This window comes from Centrocercus urophasianus, unplaced genomic scaffold (assembly GCF_019232065.1).
Source record: "Centrocercus urophasianus isolate 14NV4802_14NV808 unplaced genomic scaffold, USGS_Curo_1.0 seq_21, whole genome shotgun sequence".
NCBI lineage: Eukaryota > Metazoa > Chordata > Aves > Galliformes > Phasianidae > Centrocercus > Centrocercus urophasianus.
The window spans coordinates 6,909,312-6,924,109 of NW_024884767.1; the positions used below are offsets into that span (position 1 = coordinate 6,909,312).

A 14,798-nucleotide genomic window follows, 5' to 3' on the forward strand; every position below is an offset into this window, starting at 1 on the left:
ACTGGGCTGCAGGTTCACCATCTGCTGAAGCCCTCCGGGCAAATGGTCCTTTACTTCTTCCTTCTCCCAGCCCCTCCTACATCCTTTGAGATGAAGGCACCCAACAGTGCTGTGAGCAAGCTGATGCAACTGGAAAGCAGCATTTTATTTGTGAAGTTCTGCGCTTGCTGGATTTGCTTCCTGACCAAGAGTCCTCACTCCAGTCAAAAAAATAAAATAAAAATTACATAAATACATATGATGCACATTCTAACCACAATGCTTTGAAACACTGAAAAAAATCCATGCAAAATAACCATTTTTTACAGATTAAATTCTACTTCAAGAATCTCACTGAGTACAGATCCATGAAACGAATCCAAAGACTTGTAGGCATATGTACAATCAAGGTTACAAAGACAAACCCCTCTTGATAGGATCATAGGGCAGCATCAAGTTTCGTAAGCAGATGTCTTTATGTCCACGGTTAAATAATTTGTTTCAGTAAGTGAGGAAAAAAAATTTTAAGAGATATGCATCATGCATACTTTACTTCAAAGAATTCCAGGAATCTATTGTAAACACAAAAAACTCCACAGTCATCACAGCACATTGCTCCCCAAAGGAACAGCGGGTCAAATTCAAAGTACCAGCAATAGATTCTCATTCAGAACTTTTTCTATAGAGGCCAGAATGGACAAAACCTCCAAAACCTCAGAGCTCTGCCTTCAAGGGTAAAGAAAAAAAGCAACTTAGTTTGTGAAACTTAAAGGATGAAAGACCAAAACATAACTCCCTACTGAGTGATTACAAGGAGAAGCTTTCCCAAACATTAGCTAACTACGAGACAAAAGACAGCTCAGTAAAGAGTCAACTAACAAATTAACATACAGTCGTAATTGGCCATAACCATTGAAAAAGCAATTTGAAGAAAAAAGGCAAAATCCAGACTCTGGTGAGAAAGCTGCAATAATTAAAGGTATTTTGGTAAGGCAGCCAGCACTCACAGCATGTACCATGCTTCTGAAATGATGATGCCCATCTGCCTCCAGCTGCTCCGTATCGCTGGACTGCTGGAAGTTTTCATCTCATTCCTACTCCGACCAGCACCAGCTAACCTACTTCAGACAAAAAGTGTCAGGTCAATTCAAGCACTATATCACACCCATGTTAACCCACTGTGTTTGGGCAGGGGCACATCAGAGAGCAAGATGAGGGCACAAGACATGCCACAGCCACCAGGTAACTGCAGCACTGCACCAGGCTGCCCAACAGAACACCAGTGTTGTAAAGCTAAGATTTTCGCTGTCTGTACATTACAGCATATTAACCTTTTTTTACGTGATTTATATGAAACACTGAATTGTAATATTTTTCTGGCTTTCTCTAACCAACACAATCACACAGCTTTGCTGTGGGTAGCACAAGTGAGCACAAGGTGTCCACCTTTCTGTTACTGTGAGGGCAAATACCGACACAGCCCTTCTCTCTGTCACCATTTTTCTGTGTACAGTTGAGACCAGTGACACTGAGTTGTCTTCCAGCTGCTGCTGACTTTCTAACACACCTTCCACCAACCACGTGTGTTGTGCCCAAGGCTTGTTAAACTGACCATCTTATCCAAAAAACATTGCACAGAAATGCAGTAAAGTGTATGCTTAGCTTTTTGAGGACACGTCAATTTGGCTTACATGTGATTGAGCAGCTGGGCCCATGCAGCACTGTGGTTAAGAGTCAAAAATCTGAAAGGGAAGCAGGAAATCCAATATTTCTTCAACAGGCACTATAAGCATCTGTTGTGATACGCAACATCTTTCGTAACAACAAACTCTGAGTTACCTAAATGCCAAACCACAATTTCACAACAGTGGTCATTTAAAATAAAAGCTACCTCTTTTAAGTTTCATAGTCATAAAGGTTGAAGAAGATTGTGTAGTTCATCCCCAACCCAACTTCACCATGTCCACTGACCACGTCCCTCAGTGCCATAACCACACATTTCTTGAACACCTCCAAGCATGGAGACTCCACCGCCTCCCTGGGCAGCCTGTACCACTGCATCATTACTTAAGCAAAGAAAACCTCCCAACTACCCAACCCAAATCTCTCCTGGCGCAAGTTGCGGCCATTCTGTCTCATCCTATCACTGCTACCCAGTAGAACAGGCCAACCCCCACCTCATCACAGCCTCCTGTCTGGTCACTGAAAAGAGCAATGAGGTCTCCCCTGAACCTCCTCTGCTCCAGACTGAACAATCCCAGCTCCCTAGCTGCTCTCCATAAGACTTGTGCTGCAGACCCCTCACAGCTTCTCTGCCTTTCTCTGAACATCCTCTAGCCTGTCAATGCCTTTCTTTCTGTGAGGGGCCCAAAACTGAGGACAGACCTAGAGGTGCGGCCTTGCCAGTGCCAAGTACAGGGGAGAGTTTAAGTCTGTACAACTCAGAAATGACAGAGACTTGGTGAAGGTTCCCAAGGTGCTCAGCCAACTCTATGAAACCTCCAAACAGAAAGAAGTTCTTAGCTTCACAGTGCCAGGAGAACAAAGCCCTGAGGGGAAGTGAGCACTTGGGCCTGGCTTTGCAGTGGGTCAGAAGAGCAGAGTTCACCCAGGGACTTTTTCCTGTTGGCGACTGCAAGGAAAACTTGCAAAAGGTACAAGAGAGAAAGCTGTTGTAAAGAGGGAGAGCACCAAGACTACCAGAAGCTTGCGGTGATGTTTATCGTTCATTCCGGACAAAAAGACGTCCCGTGCGGCGTGGCACGGGCTCTTTCCGGGCTGCCCAGTCCGCTCTCGGGGACCAGCCCTGCAGCCGCGGGCCTGCTGAGCAGCGAGCCCGGGCCGCTCGGGACGGGCACTGCTCCCGCCCGCTGCAAGCGACGCCCCACGGCCGCACACCACGCCGTAGAAGTACGGGCAGCCCGACCGCTGCGGCCGCTCCCGCCTTCCACCGCGCGGCGAGCCGGCAGCCCAGGCCCGGCAGCTCAGGCGTGAGACGGCCGCGCGGCACGGGCCCGCTTCTCCCGTCAGCGTGGCGGCCCCGCGACGCAGGCGGCAGGGCCGAGACCGCTCGCGCCCCCTCCCGCCCCGGGGCCGGGCCGCAGCACGTACCTGGCGCCCGTTGCTGGCGGGGCGGGGCGGGGCAGGAGCGGCGCCGTCAGCGGGAGGCGCGCATTACCGTCGCCGCGCGCGCCGCCCGCCCTCCTCCTCCCTCCCGCTCCGCTTCCGGCATCTGCGCGCCGTGACGTCAGCACCGGGGGGCGCTGCGGGAAAGCCGGAAGTGGAGCGGCAGCAGCGGCGTGTGGGGTTGGGGCGTCGGGCGGGCGTGGGAAGCGCTGCGCCGGGAGCGCTCGGCGTGCTATCCTCCGCTTGTAAGAGCGAATTGCGGCATTGAGCTAAGTCAGTGCACAGCGCTTGGGCGTTCGCACGTATTCTTGCACGCCACAGGCGTAGGGCCACAGAATATCTCGAGTTGGAGGTCATGGATAACTACTAGGCGTTTCCAGCGCCTTGGTGTGGCTTAGCCAGAGAACGTGCATCTAGCCCCCACCGTCCTGCTACCCCAGGCCTATTAGAAAGCTGAGGCCGTTCAGCCCGGAGAAGGCTCCAGGGAGACCCGAGAGCAGCATTTCAGTGCTAAAACGGGGGAAGGGAGGGGATGGGCTCTTTGGCAGGGTCTGCTGGGAGAGGATAAAGGTATCAGCGGTTTTGGGCCAATTCAGCCTGGTTCTGTGACTAAATGTAGCACAGATACACACCAGGAGTGGGGGAAAAGGGAAAAAGAAAGGTAGGGAGATGGGCCTAAGAGCAAAATGGTGGCAACGAGCTGAGAGAGAAAACTAATTTACTAAATATGATACCGAAATGCAAGGTAGCACAATATAATACAATATAGTTGGAACTGAAGCTAGTAAATCAAATAAAATGAGAGAGTATAAAAAACCAAAGGCCTTACGCAAATGCTGAAGGCAAGATGGCTAGGAAGAACACACTTCAGAGGTAAGCAGTAAAAGAACGGGCAATCTCTTCACTCGTGGGGAGTTTTATCTTTCCCTCTAAACAGAAACCAGAAACAGAACAGTGAAAGTCTTGAGGGAGATGAAGTTCTTCTTTCCTTCTGAGAAATGTATACCCAAAACTATCAACAATCTACCGGTGTATGAACTCTTCAACTCCCAGTGTATGATGTTGTGATGTGGAGTACTGATACAAAAAAAAAAAAATAAAAAAAAAAATCATAAAACTATGACTAAGGGGAAGTGATTTCAAACTAAAAGAGAAATGATTTATATAGTATATAAGGAAGAAAGTTTTTACAGTCAAGGTGGTGAGGGACTGGCACAGATTACCCAGAGAGCTGGTGGAAGCCCCATCCCTGGATGTATTCAAGGCCAGGCTGGACGGAGCTCTGAGCACCTGATGGAGCTGTAGGTGTCCCTGTTTGTTGCAGGGGAATTAGACTAGATGACCTTTCATCGTCTCCTCCAACTGAAATGATTCTATGATACTATGATTTGGTAACACAGTATGAGATATTCCTTCTGTCATCTAATGGAGTCTCCAATCTTGGAGATGGTCTTGCCAGCATAATCCAGGAATGAAACTTGCCAACCTGAATGTCAGGTTAGAAAGTTGACATTGCTTTATTGCAGCAATGGGTGTGTGAGGGATCACTCCTAGCATGCATGCATATAACCTGAAGCACATAGATCATATACATTCAACAAATATGAATATTTGTACAATTTCCATGAAGTACCCATTTATTCTGAGGATTGCTATACATATTAAAATCTAATACTAGACATGCACTGTGTTAATAGGGGGTTCTTGCAAGCAGTCATTGGTGGTCGTGGAGTTCCACTGGGAGATACTATCCAGCCAGAAAGTTGTGTGCTAAGTAGCTCAGGTCTTGCGCATATTTGGTCAAGAAATCATTTATGTAAAATCAGCTGCTGACTAAGTTTCTAATTGTCTCATCTACCTTGTTATGGTGCTTATATTATCAGCTCTAGCAGAGTACAGTATATCTCCCCACAGCTTATGGAATGTTGAGATTTTGCCATTAGGCTCCAGATGTCCTGCTTATCTGGGAAAAACAGCCATATACAGAATCTCAGTTTGCTGAATACCCTGAATTAATTGCTGCAGACTCTGAATTTATTGCTAGGCATCACAGAGGTGCCTTCCAAACTTAACTATTTTGTTTTCCTATATGATTTTGTGAAAAGCTTTCCTGATTGGTCAAATTACTGCCATCTACTGAAATTTATGCAGATGCTGGGTGGATACTAAGTTTCACCCTCTAATGATCATGTCCAGTGGTCAACCAGATTGGTGGCTTTGTCATAAAAGAGGCAGAACTTTCTCTGAACTGGTGTTAGCTATGGCCAGTGACTGTACTGTGTTTCAAATTTTTCAGTAACTACCAGAATAATCTTCTCCATACTTTTTACCCAGCAGTGAAGGGAGACCAGTGTCTTCTTTTATACTCTTTGAAAATCAGTACATTTACCAACTTTCAGTCAACTGGGACATCTCCGTATTCCCAAGACAATCTCAAAAATAACTGAGAGAGATTTTGTAATTGTATCAGTCAGCTCTTTCAGCAGCCTGAGAATAATCCCATCAGGCCCCTGGTGCAAATCCCTATGGAGAGTATTACTGAAGGTGGGGGTGATGGTAATTCAGAATAAGAAGAATTGTAATGGCTGACCAGAAGGCAGCAAAAGCCTAAGCTGAAAGGCACTTTTCATGTAGGAGATTAATGAGTAGAAGCACTCCTCAGGGATTGTGATGAGTTTTTGGACATAATAAGTGCAATGTACTCATTAATGAGATAAAGACAAGAATTTGATATGCACCCATGAAATTTAAAGATGACACTAAGCTGAAAGATATTATGGATAATGATCTTGACTAGAATGAGAGAAATGAGGTGAAATGTAACAATATAAAGTACAAAATCGGTAACAAAAAGAACAGTAAACCTTTGCTATAAACTCATCAGTTAGAGCAAATGAGGAAGAAAGAGTTCTCTCTTAGGAGCACTGAGATAATTTGAAGACTACTTAAGACCTCATTTCTGTGTTTTGCCGTGGAGGCTCAGCCAAGAGTGAGATTGCCACAGATCTGAAGCAGAGAGACATTTCTCTGTTTTTCTGGTATGAACATATTTGGTGGTCTGTCATATGTTCACCTGATTTGATCCCTAAAGGAGTCCTTTCTGTGCCATGCCTGTACTTTCCCCTTCTAAAATATAAATAATAAGTTCCTTATACTCATGGGTATTCCTTACCCATGAAGCAATTAGGAAAACAAATATGAAAGCAAGAGAGGGAGTTTCGAAGCGAAAATTGTCAACTACTAGTCACATGAAATAGCAGTGACACTGCGCAGAAAACAGCACAGAGGAAAAAAAAAAAAATCAAGCTCAGGAACAAGATTCGGATAAAAGCCCCTAAACTAATAATGAATTGGAAGCAAGGGGCCTGTGTGCATTGGGAAGGTGAGATGAGCAGGCTGGCCAAGTGATAAAGGAGACACCGACCTGGCTGAATGGCTCTCTGAGCATCTGTCTTCAGATGACATGAAAACTGGTATTTTCACAGAGGGCTGCACTCTGCATAACAGAACGTGAAATTTTCAGTGCTGTCAGTAGGAAAATGCATTAAAAAAAAAAAAAAAAAATGAGGCAAAGACTCAAAAGAATTGTAGTGAACAGGGGAGAAGTTATTTTAAGGCTTCATCATCATATCTAAAGAGGAGCACACCAGGGGAACCAAATATTTGTAGTGTCTGTGACAAGTGATCATGGTCTGAAGACAGTTCTTATTACAGTAACATAAATACTGCTTTAACAGGGCTTATTTCAAGTGGCTGAAAAAAAAAGTCAAGTCTCATCAACTCAAGAAGTTGAACAGAAAAGCTGAATGAAAATATTATGAATGAAAACACTTTGAACCCCAAAATGTGAGTTTCTGCTATTCAATACTGTAGCTCAGTAGAAGCTGGGAAGAACTTCTTGAGGTGATAAATATCAAAGCATACTAAGCAAACAAAAAAGGAAAATTTCATAATTTGTACCAAGGAAACTAGGAATTATTTGAAATTGACATGAGGCAAATCAAAGCATAAAAGAAATAAACCTGCAAAGTGCAGTATTTTTCTTCACATTCTCTGCAGTGCATTCTTTATGCTATGTTCTTTGTTGTCACAGATTTTTGTGTTTCCATTAATTTTATTTATGTTTTTTTGCCCTATAAAAGCTATTTGCAAAACTCCAACTTGTACAAAGACACTGAAACAAAAGCAAGATAAGACAAGAAATTTGGAATGACAGAAGGTGCCTTGTCTTTTTTTCCTATTTTTTTTATACCACCCGCTCACAATTAAGACTTTATCGCCTCCATATGACACATAGAAGGTGGGCAGGATTTTAGTAGCAGCTGATAGATGATTATGACAAGTAGGATGTCTGATTTTAATACCTAACCTTCAATGCAACTTTCTTAAGCTGTTGTTAAATCCTCTTGTGGTTCAGTGCTGGTAGAACACCGTGGACATACCTACATTTTGCCTTTCAGCATCTCATACTGCTAGGTATTAACATCTTCAATTCTCTGTAAGAGAATTGTAGGTTAAGAGCACTATAATCCTCACAAGTATGATTAGCAGTAGGAGCGACCAAGACTGATCTCTAATTTTAAATGAGCCTGATTTACATCTTCTGAAGTGATCTGTTTATACCACTTTTGTCCTGAACCCTGGAATTGAAGATTGTGATCCAGTTTCGGAGTTCTTTGCTAGGACAAAAAGATATAGAGGGTATCAAGGGAGTGGAGAATGACGTTGTATCTCTGCTCTGTCCTAGTGACCACCTACTGACATACACTGCGAAAATCACAGCTTACTGTTTGAAGACAAACAGTCTTTGCAGAGGAGGCCTCACCACCAGCAGCTTCAGCCCAGCTCCTGACAAGACTGAAAAATAGACAGATCTGAAAAATTATACCATTTTGTAATATGGAAAATTGAACTTTTTTTTTTTGGTCAGTAACAGCTGCTATTTCTGAGGTTAAGGAAAAGATAAATCTAGTGGTTGCATTTAAGAATAGGAAGTTTTTGGGTTTGTTTTTTTTTTTTTTCCTGGGGAAAAATCATTCTACATGATAATTCCTCCTGAAACTAAGTCCAAGAGAAAAGAAGAAAAAAATGTCTTTGTAATACACTTTTTACTTTGTATTAATTCATTCTTGAGGTCTGAACTTGATGGAATGGGCTTTTTTGTGTACCACATATACTACATGAATACAGAGAATGCATTTCATGAAAAATAAAAATATGTTAATTTTCCTCAGAAATATGATGCATTATCTTCTGAGAAACACTTTTCACAAGAATTAAATTAGAAACTTGACAAAAATACTGTGAAATACTGAAAACTCATGAAAAAACAACGTTTTTGAGTGCTCTGCAAGGCTGAAAACATCTCTTCCTTTTGGCCAGAAAGTTCTCTTTCTTTAAGTGTAAATTCTTATTGCTTGTTGTTTACACCCTGAATCTGTTTCTGTGTCTTATTCCTGGATAAATTATTTTGGTTCCTGCTATTGTGCCAAAAGTATGGTACACAAATACTCTCAAATTTGTCTTCAGCAGTTTCTGCGAAAACTCAAACATACATAAATCTGTCGTGACATTCACTCTTATTCTTCATTATATGTTCTTGAGAGTTGTTACAGTCTGTTATGTCTTCACTTACTGCTTTTGCATTTGCTTTAACGATTAAGGATATGTGATCTATATTTTAAGTTCCCACTCCTAGTTCTTTGGTCCTGAATATAGTTGTTCAAAAAACTGCTGGGCTGATATGAAAGCTTTCGGTGAAATTGAAACAAACATTCAAAGTAAGTGTCTCGAAAGCACTTTGTGTTCTCATATTTACTGTGTATATATATGGGCTTGTGGTGTAAAGCTTGCAAAGTTATTTCACTGTTGTTACGTGTGCAAACAATTTAATTGTACTTTGAATTTTGAAATGTTACATCTCAATACATGATTGCATGATTTATTTTTGCAAGGTTCTTAGCTTGCCTATAATTTTTCTGCTCCAAACCATCAATCCTGTTACTCCACAAATGATTTTTAAATAAATTATGCATGTCAGAGCAGATGACTGCTCCGGGGTATTATATAACTTTTTTTTTTTTTTTTTTTTTTTTTTTAACTGTAGAACTGTCATCTAAACAATTTGTCTACACATAATGTAGAAAAGAAAATACGTGTACCATGCTATGTAGCATAAGTGTACTTTTTTACACTCAAGTCAGAACAAATGAGATCCCTAAAAGTGAACAGCATGTTAGATTCTTCTGTGGCTCTCTCTTCAGAAGGAATACTCTGGTTATCAGAGAGAGAGATGAGAAAGCTGAACTCAGAAATCATGTTAATAATAGACCGTTTTAGTAGAGCTATCTAGACTGAATTGGTTCATGTAGAGCATATTGGCACAATAGACACTTTTCATGAAGACTAAACTCACGAATACTTCTACTGCCATAAGTAACAGCAATTAATGCCCACACTGCTTCAGCAGACTGTATCCATCATGTGTTCACCAATCATCAGCCCATATTGAAAAAAGGAAAAACAACCAACAGAATAGCAACAAAGGCAATGGAATTAACATAACAATATAAATTCATAACAAAGAATCTCTTCCTCTTCCTCTCCTGCTCTTTAAACAAAAACACACCAACTCTTATAAAACAGTTAAAGAGGTCTCACCTTCATGCTTCTGAGAGGTCAGCTCAAGTGTCTAGGAATGTAGGGTTACAATGAAAAAGCTTTAAACAAAATATCTCACTGCTGACTGCTGTCTTCTGTCTACACTCCCTATGCTTTCTGAGACAGTCTCTTTCTGTACGTTTTATGAAGTATGCTAAGTATGGTGTGGTCATACCCTTCAGGAGCCAGCAGGAGCTTTTGTAAAACTGACATCTTAGCCAAAACTGGAGGATGGGAAGGAAAGGGAAAGGAGAGAAAAGCAGGAAAAGGAAGGAATCATGGAACAGATTGTTTTCATAAATCCAAGAACTGTACCTAAACTACACAGTACTTTTCAAAACATTAAAAATTAAAATGTCCTCTAACTCCCTACCTTGGAAGTATCTGTTCTCTGATAGTAAGTGCTGGTAGAAGTACAGCATTTCTAAATAAAGTTGACCAGGATCATGAATAGATGTTAGAAATAACAGTCAACTTCATTCTGCTTAATTGTTTGGAAAGAAGAGCTGAAATGATTCGTGCGCTACATTTAAGTTACCTTAATGCTACTTCCTTGGTTAAATTGTCCATTAAGAAAGTGGTTGGGCATGTATGAAATTTGGGAACCTTGACTGGAGCAAGGGAGCTAGAATCTGGAAAACTGTTATAAGGTATTTGATCCTTTTGTCTCTAAGGAAACGCTTTGTTGAGCACATGTTGATACATAAATTTCCTGAAGTTAACACATACCTGCACTCAGGATTTATGCCAAGATTTTTTAATTCCCAAGGCCACATCTAGCTTACTGTAGAAAGCAATCTCTTTGCTAGCCATACATCACCTTCTGATTCAGCCTCTTACCATCCAGATCTTCGTTGTCAAGAGGGAAAAAATAATCTTAATCTACATAGTAAAACCCACTTAAGTCATGTTTATTAAATAGCATTGAAGATACCCATGAAGTGTGCAGAACACAAGCAAACAATTCCATAAAGGAGCAATTTTTGGAATATACAAAAAAGCGGAATTCCAAGTTAAAATGACCACTGCATTTGTTCTATGATAATGTTGCAGGTGGCTGGTTTGAATTTTGTGTTTATTAAACTGTTGGTTCTCTAAGTTGCAGCATCTGATGTGTGGACTCAGATGTGAACGATCCAAATCGTTTATTACAAGTTCTCACATCACTTATATACCTTCACAAGTTTTCTTTCTCTAGCTTTCCCATCCACACCTACAACTTTCCCAAACACCTTTGCATGTCAACAGAGCACTCTACAAACACTCCTCAACTGTTCATGCAGGTGCCTATCCAATCAGACCTATGAACTGTTTCTTCTTCCTCTACAGGTATCCTTGGTTCTCATGCTGTTTGTCTTGCTCCATAGCTGCTGCTCTGTACAATCCTTCTTGTACTCCCACACTAAATCTCTACATCAGGCGTAAACTTTGTGTAAATAGGTGTTAAACAGTTGGGAAAACAGATGAATTATGGATTTCCAAATGTAAATTAAAACACAAAACACACACAAAATGTGTGGCAGGATACATTAGTTCTAGTTCAACCAGACAAACATACAATCCTCACAAACCATTTACAGGTAGCTTCAGTTATCCCAGGTAATTGAGGAGGCTTAGAACAGTGGAAAAGCGTACATACTGCAAAATGCATGTGAACCATTAGGAATAGGAGAAGCACTAGGAGCAGACATAAACCTGAAATAATTACCCGGATAGAACCTATGCTCCTTTAAGTCTCTATGGCAGTTAATCTAGAAAATGAGTGATTTGTCCATGTATAACAGTGCCAGTGATCCTGCCTCTCTACTCTGTGCTGGTGAGACCTCACTCGGAGTAGTGCATCCAGTTGAGGAGTTATCAGTATAAGAGGGACATAGAGCTGTTGTAGCATGTTCAGAGGAAGGCCACAAAAATGACCCAAAGGATGAAACGCTTCCCCTATGAGGACACTCTGAAGGAGCTGGGGCTGTTCAGCCTGGAGATGAGAAGGCTGTGAGAAGACCTGAGAGCAGTCTTTCAGTATCTGAAGGAGGCTGTAAGAAGAAAGGGGACAGACTCTTTAGAAGGATCTGTTGTGACAAAAGGGGAAATGGTTTCAACAAAAAGTGGGGAGATTTATATTGGTTATAAGGAAGAAGGTTTTTAAAATAAGGTGAAGAGCTGCAATTCCAAGTCAAACTGGCTGGGTCTCTGAGCAATGTGATCAAACTGTAAGTGTCCCTGTTCATTGCAGGATGCTTGGACTAGGAGAACTTTAGTTGTCTCTTCCAGATCAAACAATTCTATGATTCTCAGTTATAATAAGCATTAACCACTAAGTTTTTCAACTCGAAAGGCTATATTGAGGTGAAGAACAAAACAGGGTTAAGATGCCTCAAGAAGAGTTTTTTTTTTTTTTTTTTATGGTGACCAAATATTTTAAAGTAAATTATTTTTTTTTGCATATGAAAAACAGTTCTGTTTTTTGTGAAAAAGTGATAGATATGAAGCAATTACAAATTTGCCTGAATTGTGTATGTAGCCAAATTTCTATCCTCTATTGAATTCATGTATGGACACTAAGTATGTATCATGATCAAGTCATTAACAGTTTTCTTAAAGAACACATTAGGTCCATTGGGAACCATACGGCAGATGTTATATTCTGTGAGTGAAAGCTAGTTCTACAACAGTGATTTTAACTACACAGAGAGAAAAAGAGAGAGAGAGAGCCGAAGAGGTTATTTTTCTAAAAAGGTAGATTAGATTTTTAAAATAAAACAACAAAGTTATGTGCTGTTGCTGCGAGTCTCCACTGTGAATCAAGTTTGAAACATGAATTTTTCATGCCAGAACAAGTACTGCCCTTTGAGCTAGTCACTGGAAAAAAATCATGTCTGCTGAATATGATCACTGTATTCATGTTTTTCAGTAGGAAACATTGTAAAAGATCTCCTCAGTGTTATAAATTATTTGCTGTGATAGGCTGATGGGCTTGAGGGTAGAAGGGCTTTGCCTATCTGGATAGGCTGGATTGATGGACCAAGTCTAGTCACATGCTGTTGAACACAGCTCTGTGCTGAGTCATAGCATTTGGGTCATAGCAATCAAACGCAATGCTAAAGGCTTGGGAAGGAGTGGCTGAAACCTTACCTGGCAGAAAAAGGAGCTGGAGGTAGGTGCTGGTTGACAGCCAGCGATGTGCCCAAGTGGTCAAGAAAGCACCCTGCACTGGTGAACATGCATCAGGAATATTGTGTACAGCTGGAAGTGTTTAAGAGATGAGTGGATGTGTCATAAAGGGTTTTAGTGTTGGGACTCTGAATGTGAGGTTGATGGTTGGACTTGGTGACCTTGAATGTCTTTTTTGATCTAGATTATTCTAGATTCAGAGATGGTTGCAGCCTACTGGCAGCTCAAGCTGTCATGGATCTAAAGGGTGCAATCTGTTAGTTATCAAATTTGCACTAGCTGGTGCAAATTGGCTTCCTGTCAGCCAGAGATAGTTGTCTATGTAAAACCTTAATTCAGATGATTAATTTACATCATTAATACTTGGCTGTTCTCAGCTCTTCCTGAGAAGTTGTTTTGCAGGAAAAAACAGAAAAGGACAGGTAATTGTTTGCATGTTTCCATGCTTTTCAGCATGGTTTTTGTCAGCATTATAGAACTGTTTCACTTGCTGTAATCATAGCTAACTGCCTGTTCTCAAACGCTTTTGCTAGAGAGAAAGGTAGTGATGAGGAAACTGGTTCTTATAAAGCTTTCTACTGGTGGGTACAAGATCCTTGCTGATACCCAGATTGCTTAGAAACTTGTATGTTTTTCTCATAACCACTGCCTTATAACATCAGTCAGTTTAGTCTGTTTCCCAGCTTTTATAGTCCAGTGATAGAGGAAAAAGCAAAAGGCCTACTTCCCAGACCTTACACTTGTCTGCTTTAGAGCTGCTGCTTCCATTTACGCCATTGATTGCCACACAGATTGCTAATACAAGGAAACAGCTCTGTAAGAGACTATTCTGTTAACTTCTGTGTCTCAAAGCTTGCTGGGGACACAGATGGACTTGTTCAAGTCCAGACAAGTCCCGAGCAAGGACCGTGAAAACCTTTGTCTGGGGGAACGCAGATGGACAAGGCCAGGGGCAACGAGAGCGAGATGAACTGCAGCTAAATAGCTGTGAAGTGCTCCTTTGTGTGGACTTACCTCAGGATGATGGCCATCTCAGGGGGTACTCAGTGACTCTTGCTCAAGGCCCATCCTTGTCAGGTAGGCAGGAGAATAAGGAGGATAAAAGAGGAACTGAAAACCATGAGGATAGGTTTCTGACAACAGATTCCTCATGAAGAAGAACGGAGGTTTCTGGCAACAGATTCCTCATGAAGAAGAGAGAGAGGAATTCCTGAAGATAGAAGGATTCCTGAAGATTGAGGGGATTCCTGCATACTGTTGAACTCTCCTGAGCCTGCTGCCTGACCGCTGTTCCTGCTTCAAGAATTGGCTCCTCGACTTCCTCGTCTACCTGCCTGCTGCCCAGTGCCGGCCACGCTGCTGCTCCCCATCTTCTGCTGCGTTCTGCCCGGGACCTTCAAACGCCGTGCAACAGGACCGCTGCTGAATCCTGCTGGTGACTCTCCCCGCTTTACGCAACTCCTGCTTCTTTTCCATCTTTTCTATCGCACTTCTTCCCTTCCCCGTCTCCCTGATTAGGTTTGGTAATAAATTGGATGGAACAACATATGAACCGTTGTTTCTTAATCTCACACCGGGTATACAGATATTAAAGAACCTCATCTCCCTCCTATAAATTGGAGCGAGACAAGCTCCCAGCAGCCAGGACCTACTAAAGATCCATATGCTTGCTTAAAATTCTTCCTGTTACCACCAAGCTCTCTCATTCCAAGCATAATAAGGTAATAGGTCTAAGTTATCAGACTTTCCACTATTGCTGTGGAAGTTTGAATATTGTCTTTCACTAAAAATGATTGCACATATTTTTAAGGTATTTCATGAAATAGTCTTATATCAGATTATAACTAAATTCACTTAGGCAA

General features: G+C 41.7%; 1 protein-coding gene across 2 annotated transcripts in view; it reads right to left on the reverse strand.

Annotated features, from left to right (window-relative positions):
- Positions 1-3,169, reverse strand: part of FAM172A (family with sequence similarity 172 member A) — a 254,889-nt gene extending 251,720 nt beyond the window's left edge. The window contains exon 1 of one of the 2 annotated variants that reach the window (XM_042823122.1): positions 3,091-3,169. The gene's annotated coding sequence lies outside the window, so the exon portion shown is untranslated. The remainder of the gene's footprint in view (positions 1-3,090) is intronic. The other variant, XM_042823121.1, reaches the window with a different exon arrangement.
- Between the last annotated feature and the right edge of the window lie 11,629 nt (positions 3,170-14,798).